This window comes from Polyodon spathula, chromosome 25 (assembly GCF_017654505.1).
Source record: "Polyodon spathula isolate WHYD16114869_AA chromosome 25, ASM1765450v1, whole genome shotgun sequence".
Lineage (NCBI taxonomy): Eukaryota > Metazoa > Chordata > Actinopteri > Acipenseriformes > Polyodontidae > Polyodon > Polyodon spathula.
This window is the reverse complement of record NC_054558.1, coordinates 9,808,697-9,819,601: the sequence shown is the minus strand read 5'-3', so window position 1 is coordinate 9,819,601 and position 10,905 is coordinate 9,808,697.

Below are 10,905 nucleotides of genomic sequence, written 5' to 3'. Positions count from 1 at the left end.
GGGTATGAAGGAGGGATTCATGATGGCTGAAGAGCACTCCACCCTCAGCTCTCCATCTGTTCACAGGTGGAAATGCACACGGGCGGTGCAGAGAGAACTAAAGAAGCTTTGTTTTAAAGGTGGAATCTCAAGGGATATGAAAGAGATGAGGAGAAAACAGGATGTCTGAATGTTTCAGTGCAGCTCATGGTGCTCTCAGTCCCTGATGCATTTATCATGTTAGATTGTTAAGAACAAACAGCAGCTCTCCTACAAGCCCCCAAGCAGCTCCGTGGAAGAATACACAGTTTAACATCAAGCCCTCCCAAAGCACTTCAAAACACAGCAACTCACTATATGCTGATTTGGTGACCCTTCACATCAGGTGTCTCTAAGAGCACTGTATAACACTTCAGTAACACAGGCATTACATTCATGGCTGTGCAGTTACAATGCTTCATTACAAAATACAACATGTTGACAGTTGCTCAGGTCTTTTGTCATTCCACTGTTTTGACACAGGTGTGGTGTATTTACAGTGTAATGACTATGTAACCACACATGTAATTACAGTGTAACTAGAATATAATTAGAAATACGCTATTGGTGTGTACATGTCCAAGACAAAGTCTCTACTAAACAGTTTCATTCGTTAGCCAGGGGTACTGAGGCACAACAAGCTCCAGAATATCAGAGCCTCCTTCTGGATGTGCTCTGGGTTTGTTACTGGTCACAGATGAGAAATAGGGAATTGACATTATATTGTATATACACAGGTTTGCACTCTGCAGCAACATGTGAGCTGCTTTCAATGCTACACAACTAGAACTGATTAAAGTGCAGTTCTCTAACACTGGCAATTCATCTGCAAGCAGGAGCACTCGTGTTTTTTATTATTTTAATTCATCTGCAGGGAGTAGCACTCAAGTTTTTGTTATTTTAATTCATCTGCAGGCAGGAGCATTTATGTTTTTGTTATTGTAGTTCACCTACAGACAACAACACTCCTGTTTTTTGTTATTTTAATTCATCTGCAGTGAGTAGCACTCATGTTTTTTGTTATTTTCATTCATCTGCAAACAGGAGCACTCAAGTTTTTGTTATTTTAATTCATCTGCAGGCAGGAGAACTCATGTTTTTTGTTATTTTAATTCATCTTCAGGGAGTAGCACTCATGTTTTTTGTTATTTTAATTCATCTGCAGGCAGGAGCACTCATGTGTATGTTATTTAAATGTAATTTAATTTTATGTTATTGCTAAATACTACAAAAAAAACTGAAGAATAGCAAGCATTTTGAGCAGTTGTCAAGCTGCTGTCTATATTTTGCCCAGTTCACTGCACTGTGCATTTGAGAGGCAGGGCCCTTTCTGGAATTTAATCATGCTGATGAATCTGAGAGCTTATTTCCACAGGGGTAGGGATGAACATTGATAGCTGAGGGCAGGAGGGGTTCTCAAAGTAAGTCACTCCAAGGTTACAGAATGAATCGGCACACCGGTTCTAAATCACTCCGAGATGCAGAGTGAGCCAGCACACCGGTTCTAAATCACTCCGAGATGCAGAGTGAGCTGGCACACCGATTCTAAATCACTCCGAGATGCAGAGTGAACTGGCACACCAGTTCTAAATCACTCCGAGATGCATGGTGAACCGGCACACCAGTTCTGCCTTTTCCATATTCCCTCCTGGCCTCACAGGCTTTACAGGGCAAAACTTTCCTGCAGCTCATAGGTTTATCATGGTATATTGCACAGGATTTTTGCTTTAAACCCATGCTTATACAATACGGTAGTGCTTTTCCATGTTTCTTTTCAAATGATTTACCAAGCGTGTGTTTGCTTGCTCATGCTTTCACTGATAATGTTTTTACCACAGTTTACCACAGGACTCCAACTCAAATCTTGGGTGTCCCACCCATGTTGGCCCTCCTCTCTGGAGGAGTGGTGGTCCTTTATTGTGGGGCTGTCCAGCTAAACCTAGTCCCAGTGTGTGCCTGGTCAGCATTATAATGACCTCAGTATCACTATATAACACACACCCTGTTTGCAATGGTCATGACTAAGCTGCTTCGGGTTACATCTTTTTCTATAATACACTGGATTTGATCTATCATACAAATGGTAGCAGATCTCAAAGAAGTAGGGTGCAGTTAACATATTGTGTGCAAAGAAACCTTATTTATTCTTTGCCATGAATACTTTTGGCCACCAAAATCAGGATTGAATTTAAATAAGAGGTTATTAACAAGATGACTTGTGGGTAACGTCAGACCAGGAAATATAAACAACAATACTGCGGATGAAGCACTGGTGTGTGTATTTATTATTAAAACAAAACATTTAAACAAAACAAAACACCAAACAAAACATCCCGATGGCCAAAAAAAAACCAACACAAAGACAGAACAAAAACCAGTAGCATGCTGGTGTACAACCAGCACAAGAAGCAATTGTTAATATTTATCTTTCTTCTCAGTTCTCTAGTTCGAATTCTGAACACATCCTAACCCCGAGTGAGCCATCTGTGCCTCTTATCAACTGTCCCTGGGCTCGATTGCTTGTTAATCAGGCCCAGGCACGCTCTGCACGTGAGCTGCTTCGGTAGGGAAAGCCATCAACCTAAAACACCCGTGCACAGATACCTCAAACTTAAACCCTAATAAAACCACACCCGTGCACCCATGCACACATACACTGAAATCATAGAACAGAAAAAAACAAAGTACATACAGGGGGTGTATCCCACCACAGAGGTGCATAAAAATATTTTTAAAAGGATGAGAATTAAATCATAATTACCTATTCTTTTGTGCAGATCCCTAATTACCACTTTGCTCCACAAATGATTTTTAAAAATCATAACAATAGCTTTCCTTTTTTAAAAAAGTTTTGTTGCTGTTTTTTCTAAAAGAGTTTTTTTTTTTCCCCTGGCAGGAAATAATAGTGATGCAAAAGTACAGATCCGCACACAAAGAAATACAACGTTACGTTGTTCAAGTTAATTCATATTTATTAATTAAAAACAGAGAACAAAACTAATCGACAAAAAGCCGCCTTCAGAGTTTAAAAGAAAGCAAACAATCACCACTCTTAATATAGTTGTCTACATGACTGGATGCTGGTGTGTCCAATTAACAAACAAATCATTTCAGGAAAAACGTAATTGATCACAACAATGATTTAAAACGTCAGAGTATTATATCTCTCAAATTAATCATCCCAAAAAAGGAAGTTCAATCAAACTCTTCATTCATACCATTCGGTGTCATTGTATTTAGGATAGTTGTATCCAGAAAGATTCCCTTTTGTTTCTTATTAATATCACCACCTCTTCTACATACTAATGCTTTTTCAATACCCACACATCTTAAGGAATGTATACTGTGTTTAAAGTCGTCAAAATGTTTAGCAGCCATTGATTTTTGATCTGTATGTCGTTGTGGCAAAGCGTAAGCCTTGCACAGTGAAATATGTAGTTTATTGTATGTTTTTGTGTTAATTGTTACAATTGATTTAATTGTTTAGCTGCTGTGGAGCTCCGCTGGGGACGATTACCGGTCTGCGTGGAGCAGCAGCTGAAAGCAATCAGCTGTTCCAGCAGGCAGGTGGGCGTGTCTCAGCGGAGAGTCAGTATAAAAGCATGGCGATCGCTGTGATCGGGGCTGCTGCAGGGCCTGCCGTTTTCACGGCACCTTTTGAGTTATAGTTTGGGGTATTGTGTCTTATTTTGCACTTTTTGTACGGTTTTCTGTATTTGTCCTCTGTGCGTTACCATCGTTGGTAACGTCACATGACCGCCTTTATTTTACTTTCACTTTCTTTTTGTTTGTTAATAAATCCTGCGCGCCTGTGCCGGCGTTTCAACACCAACCTCAGTCTCTCTGTATGCTTGAACAGCGGCTACCCACGCGTGTGACCCGTGGAAGACCCTGTCACAGTCGTATTGAGCTTTTATGCTCGCTAAGACAAACTTTCAACTGGAGAGATGTTTTCTCCACATACCCATTACCACGTGGGCATGATAATAAATAAACAACATGCGTGCTGTTACGAGTGATGCCAATTGGAATTGAAAATCTTTTTCCAGAAGTTGGATGTGCAAGTGTTGTTGTTTTCAATATATTACTGCACGAAGCACTCTGACATGGAAAACAGCCGGGGGGAACAGGAATGAAGGGATCTGGAGGAGTACAATCACCCGCGCGTGCCGAAGAGTCTCTCAAGTCACTCCTCTTTGATAAAAAGGGGGGATTTTGAAAGGGAGCTGCCAAAGAGTTATCCGATTGCTAATGTTTGCTAAAAATAGAGCGTATATCTCTACCAAGTAGACCAAATGTAGACAAAAAACCCACAGAAAATGTTTTCTTTTTTTTTCATTTTTGGTTTTAAAAGATTATTTCTGTCCTCTTTTTATACTTTCAGTAAAGCTGATTGTAACCATTTTTCAGGATAACCACGATCACGAAATCTTGATCTCATCTCATTGGCATTCCTTTCAAAATCCTTTTTTCATAATATCAGTTTGGCAAGTTGCATCAAATAATCACTTGGTGGATCATCCCTCTCTCTCTTAGATAAAAAATCTTGTAATGCTTTAAGCTCATTTGGAATAGTCATATATAAGCTTGAGACATAATAGTGAGAAAGTGACATTAATCATTGCCAGGGCTTAGGGATTACTGACATGAATGTTCCTCTTAATTTTTAATTCAAATGATGTTAACTGTCTTCAGACGTAGACAAGATGAATGCCTTCAGCTGTAAACACACACCACAAGACACTGAATACTAACTGAAACACAGAAAGAGTTCACAGCAATTACTCAATCCAGGCTGTCAGCTTCTCTTCCCTTCCTTATGACTACGAAGCAAGCCACAGTGACAGCTTCTGACGCCTTTTATAATTAACATTCAATGTGTGTGAGGACTTGCTCTTCAAGGGCAATCACACTGGTTAAAATGTCGTGTTCGACATGTTCAATAATGTATTAAATACTATTTGCAAGAGTTCTTGCTGACTTTACCCTAAGATAAGCGAATGTGTTGAAAGAAAACTGCTTCTGAGAAAATTTTAACAACTGTATCCAGACGCGATTTTCGTCATCAAAACAGTTCTTTGTATTTTCTTCTCTCTTTGTTCTCTGTATTTGTTGTATTCTTTGTGTTTTGTTTAATGTCAGGCTGCAAATGCATGGCTTTTAAACTGCACTTCAATAATAAAGAAGTAAAGGAAGCCGTCCACAGTTTAGACGCATGATTCCAAGAGCATGGATCTGTGCCAGACTCCATTTACACACAACACAATGCGGAAGGCTAGACTGCTCCAAAGGCCAGACTGTTCCAGATTTTTAAAATGAAGTTACAAATAAAGTAGGCCTGGCTTTTGCAGCCTATGATGTTATCCAGGTGAACTTCAAGTGGTGGTTTAGAGGCACTTCTTGTCAGAGCTGCAGTACAATTACACAGAGTGCTGCTCAGGAAATGGGGCAATAATCGAGGCTTGTGCTGCAGCCATTCATTCGAACCAGCACTAATGGATCTCAGGATCAAAGGGGAAAGAGAAGGATTAATTTGTGTACTGTAGTGCAGGGGATACTTTGTTACGGGCAGTGTGGTGTGATTGCACTGCCATTACGGTTTCTGACTCAGTCGGTGAGATGAGGTTAAAAGTTCTATAACCACCCCGGCAGATGGGCCTGGCTCTTTTGCATAGTGGTTAAGATGCTGTCTGCTGTGGCATCGGTTTGTGCACAGCCTCTGCCCTCTTCCACGCTCTTTTTAGTCCAGACCATGTGAAAATAGAAAAAACAAGAGCCTATAAAAACAGACAAAGAAACTATTAACCCTGGAGGCTGACGGGGCAAATGGAAAAAACAGGTTACACAGTTCCCAAAAGAAAGACTTTGCACATCCTAGTACCTTCACTCACCCACAGGAGTCAGTAGTACCTGTAGCAGAGGTACAATATGTCACTTAGTGTGTTTTTTTATAGGGGGGCTTAAGGGGAGTGATTAATGATTCTTATATAAGCTTACTGAGATCCAGTGTGTGCTAAAAGAAAAAAAATGTAATTTAGGGTTCAGTTTGTTTGTCAGGTTTTTCAGTTGTCACATACATACAAATACTCAGCCACACACACAAAGTGAAATTGAACATACTGGCACTTGGTTTCAGAACAAAGGAGAGCAATCTCTAATCTGAAATGAGGTCTGGGTGCTACAGAAATTGCAGAAATGGTTTGTCTGCTCTATTATAGCACTGCAGGCTGTGCAGCACGACCGTGAAGGAGATTTTCTTCAGTACCCCTCGGCTTTGCTTGTGCCAGTCTTATTGCTACTTTGAAAATTAAAAAAAAAAAATAGAAACCCAGACTACAGTAAAAGATGAAAAATCCCTGTGTTCGATTATTAAGTAATGTTTAACCAGGCAAGTTTTCCTGTGAGAGGCATATCTGTGAATTTCTCCTGTGAGATTCGTATCTGTGAAGTTCTCCTGTGAGAGGCGTATCTGTGTTCTAAAAGTCAGCCGGCAGGCTGGTCATGCAGGATTTATAAACAGATGCATTTTTAATAAAGAGCTGAAACCACATGAGAAACAGAAAAAAAGAATATAAATTAGGAAGCAGTCTGAATAGACTGCATATTGGTTTAGCATACTTAAAGTGTTAGTGAGCAGAGCTGAAGAGTTAACCGCAAAACACATTGCCAGCTGCTTCTGGCTACTGCAGTGTCTGTCCTGGAGGAAACTGCATGCGCTGTGACGCTGACATGAATTCTTCACAATTAGGCCGGTTGAATAGCCCGATATCAGTATATCTCAACATAACTGTTTAAAATGTCGAGATCGTGAGGTTATTTATCTCTTGATCTCGACATCATAACTTAGTTCTATGTATTGTTTTGTTTTGTTTTTCCACTGTCCCCTGGATTTAAGGATATGTGAATAAAAAAATCAAAACAATCCCTACAATGTTTTAAAAGCTATGAAAGCACAGATATCAAGTCACTACCTGAAGCAGTTCTTGGGGGGTCACCAATGCAGTAGATACCTCTACAAAGATTCACTGGATAAATCCATGACTTCCAGGCTTATAAAATATGTCTATTTGCACTGACACAGAATAAGGATGCATATGGGTTTTTTTCAGACAGACAAAGTATTCAATCAGGGTTTGTTGTCATTTTGTTTTCTCATTCCTCCTCCCCTCCTCCACCCCTGCACCACACTGTCTGAAGAACATCCTGCCTGTATTTTTACAAAAGCTAATGGCCAGCACCTCTTTGTCTTATAATTTCTAATGTCTGACTGTTTATTTAAATATCTAATCATTGTCTGAATTCTGTATTGATAAGCTTGGGACACCCCCTGTGCCCTGACCTTGCAAACACAGACAGTGCTAATACAGCCAGCGTGACTTTCACAGTTAGCCAACCTTATCACCAGTCTATAATGTATGCTAAACGCAGCATTGCATTAAATAAATAAACAAATAAAAGAGACAAGCATTGACTGGATATTCCAAGGGAAAGCTGCCAGCGCTTCAGCTGCTAAACAGCACGCATTGATTTCTTGTAGCTGCAAATTTTCACTGGAATAGTGGGGAGGGATCATTTTTGATATATTAACAAAACAGCTTACTCCTTACAGTAATGAGCTATATTTACTTGCCAACAGTCAGGGATGAGGTTAATAAAGACTTGCGGGTCAACGTGCTTGAGAACTTAGCTGCATACAGCATCCTGTTTCAGTGGGTAACGTTTGCTGCTTTGTCTATAGCAAGCTCCATCTCTAAATGTGCAGCTATACACATTATTGATCTCTTCCAGTGGTGCACCTGCTGACCTGCAAATCCACAGGAGCTGAGTACTGGAGGCTGAGAGTAGGTCTGCACTGACACCTCTGCATATAGGGCTGGAAACATTCAGCTTTCACTTGGATTGACTTTAAAAGGTCTGCCAAAGCTTCTTTTTTAGTTTTTCCCAGACAAGGTGAAAATATGGAGTCCCAGAAGACCCAGTGATTCCAATGCAGCAGTGTTTTTTGTTGTTATTTTTTAGCTTAGAGATTGCAATTCAAAGCAGAACGCAGATAAAGGTTTGTTTATTCTAACTTACCCCTTGGCTGACTGCAAAAGCTCCCAGCTTCTGGCTTTTAAAAACAAAACATCTAACTATGGCTAGAACTTTTAACCCTAATGAAATGAAAGCGCTATACTTAGATATTGAGCGGTGTCTTTCTGCTGGGGCACCTGGTCAAATGGCAACAGACATCAGATGAAAGTTTTTGAAAATAAATTACGTCTGGTTTTGCAAACTATGATTGGCGTTAATCTTGGACTGTAAGGCAATCAATGATTAGTGCCAATAAGGGTCTGTGAAACCAGCCTTTAGTGTTCAGGGGAAAAGACCAGCTCTTGGATTTCCTTTGATCATAGAGGGTAATTAGGTTGCCGGCCACATTGCAAACAATGTAATCAACAGGTTTGATCTCTAAGAGATATTGGGAGCCAAGCATAGGGATTGAAATGCATTGATACCAGCAAATCTGATCAGCAGATTATCAGAACAGAAGAATGCATGTATTTCACCCACGGTTTTGTCTACTGGGTGTTTTGTGATTCCAAACCAGTGTTTCAAAATCATCATGTGATCTGGATTTCTTTATATGCATCTTATTATTATTTATTATTAATATTACTAGTTTATTTGGCAGACATCTGTATCCAAGGCAACTAACAGGTGTTACAGGGCAATATGAGGTTACTTACTGGGATGTAATGGAACAGGAGGAAATGCTTTTCAATATACAGTTGTAGTCAAAAGTTTACATACCCCAATGGAAATGTATAATTTCTAGAAAGAAAATTATTATTTTGAAGTGGGGGGAGGTGTCACAGAGATGGCCAAAGTGGGCGGCGTCAGAACCAGGAAAAGGAATGAATGACAGAGAGGGGTGGTTTGGTGAAGCTGAGCGAATGTTTCCGCTCAGCATTTAATAAACAGAACAGAAAATAAACGTCTGTAACAATACAAAAAACAGGACAAATAGGACAAAATAGACAAACAAAACGGACTTAAACAAAACAAACAATGGACTAACAAACAAAACACAGTGAGCAGATATTTTAAATATTATTCGCACAATTATTCACTACCTCACCAACACCACCAGTGTCTCTACCGGTCGACAGAAAACCCGCCGCAGTCTTGTCCCTTTTCTTACTTACTGCTCCCCCAACCAAAACCACACAACGACTACGTTTAATTTTGACTTGTCAACCTGTTATTTGCAGCATTGTTTTGAAGACAGAAAAGGCACATCTGGCAATAAAATAAACAGACAAAAACAAAATAGACAAACAAAACGGACTTAAACAAAACAAACAATGGACTAACAAACAAAACACAGTGAGCAGATATTTTAAATATTATTCGCACAATTATTCACTGTTACCTCCGTCTCCTATCCCGTTCTCCACTCACCGAACAGCCAACCGCGAGTGGGTGAAAACATGTTGTTTTTATGCAGCTGTACCAAGACTCGATTGCTAATCAATCATTCAGTTGGAGTCTCGGTACAACTGCACGTGAATTAATAAAGTGCAATTCCCCGTGCTCACATATTATTACTTTTTACTTGCACGTGAAGTGCTGTGCAATCCTCGTGCCTAAATACAAATATACAGTTTAAACACTAGTGTTACACAGACCCGTTTATATCCCGTGTACCAATGACTATACACCAACATTAAACACACAACATAACAGAAAATATACACGGGGTGGACACTTCGTCACAGGGGGGTTAAGACTGACTGATATGAAACATACCGTTAAAGAAACAATATTTTGGCATTTTTAAAAAGGGGTGGGGGGGAGTGCAAAATTGTTCCAGTTCATTCAAATTCCGAGGACTTGTGCACAGTCTTCTTCAACTCATACCAAAGATTCTCAAACAGATTTAAATGGGGTCTTTGACTACGCCATTCCAGAACCTTGATATTATTCTTCTTTAACTATTCTGAAGTAGATTTTGATGTGTTCTTAGGATCATTATCATGTTGGAATGTCCAGTTGCGCTTTAGAACAAGTTTTGTAGCGGAAGGTTTCAGATGATTGGCCAGTAACTTTTCGTGTGCTATGGAATCCATTGTTATTAGATTGTTATTAACCTTCCTCACAATTCTTCTACTTGTTCTTGATGAAAGAACCTTCTTTCTTCCAGACCGAGGGAGCATTGTGACAGTACCATGAGTCTTGTACTTCTTGATAATAGAAACAATAGTTGAAATTGGGATACTCAGATGCTTGGAAATTTTCTTGTACTATTTTTCCTCATCCACAAAAGCAAAACTTTTGCTACAAAAGATTTTTCCAAAAATTCTTTGTTTTCAAGAAATTTCTACAAATTATAAATTTCCATTGGGGTATGTAAACTTTTGACTACAACTATATGGGAGCCTTTTCTGAATGAATGAATCTCTCAGTCTCATTTGAAACTACAATGAATATTAATGTACCACTGTTGTATTGTTTGTTTTGTGTATTTATCATGTAGTGTGTTTATTTATCTCTCTTTTGTAAGCATCTCATGTGCCTTTGGCTAAACAGAAACAGTTATAAAAGTGTTCTCCCAGTATGCACTCTGCCCATAGGCTCATACTCTGCACTTCTGTGCTTTCATCAGGGGAATTATACATTCAAATAAACTAACTCAAGGACTAACCAGCGCATTCTGAAAAGTCATTTTGTTTTTTTTGTTCCGTACCCTATTTCATATTTGGGACATTGTCTTTTTTTTGTTGTTGTTGTTGTTTTTATTATTATTATTATTTATTTGAATACAACCTTTGCAGAAGCAAATGTCCGACACAAAAAATCAAGCTCAAATTACATTGTCCTTAAATGTCAAAATTCAGTCAATTG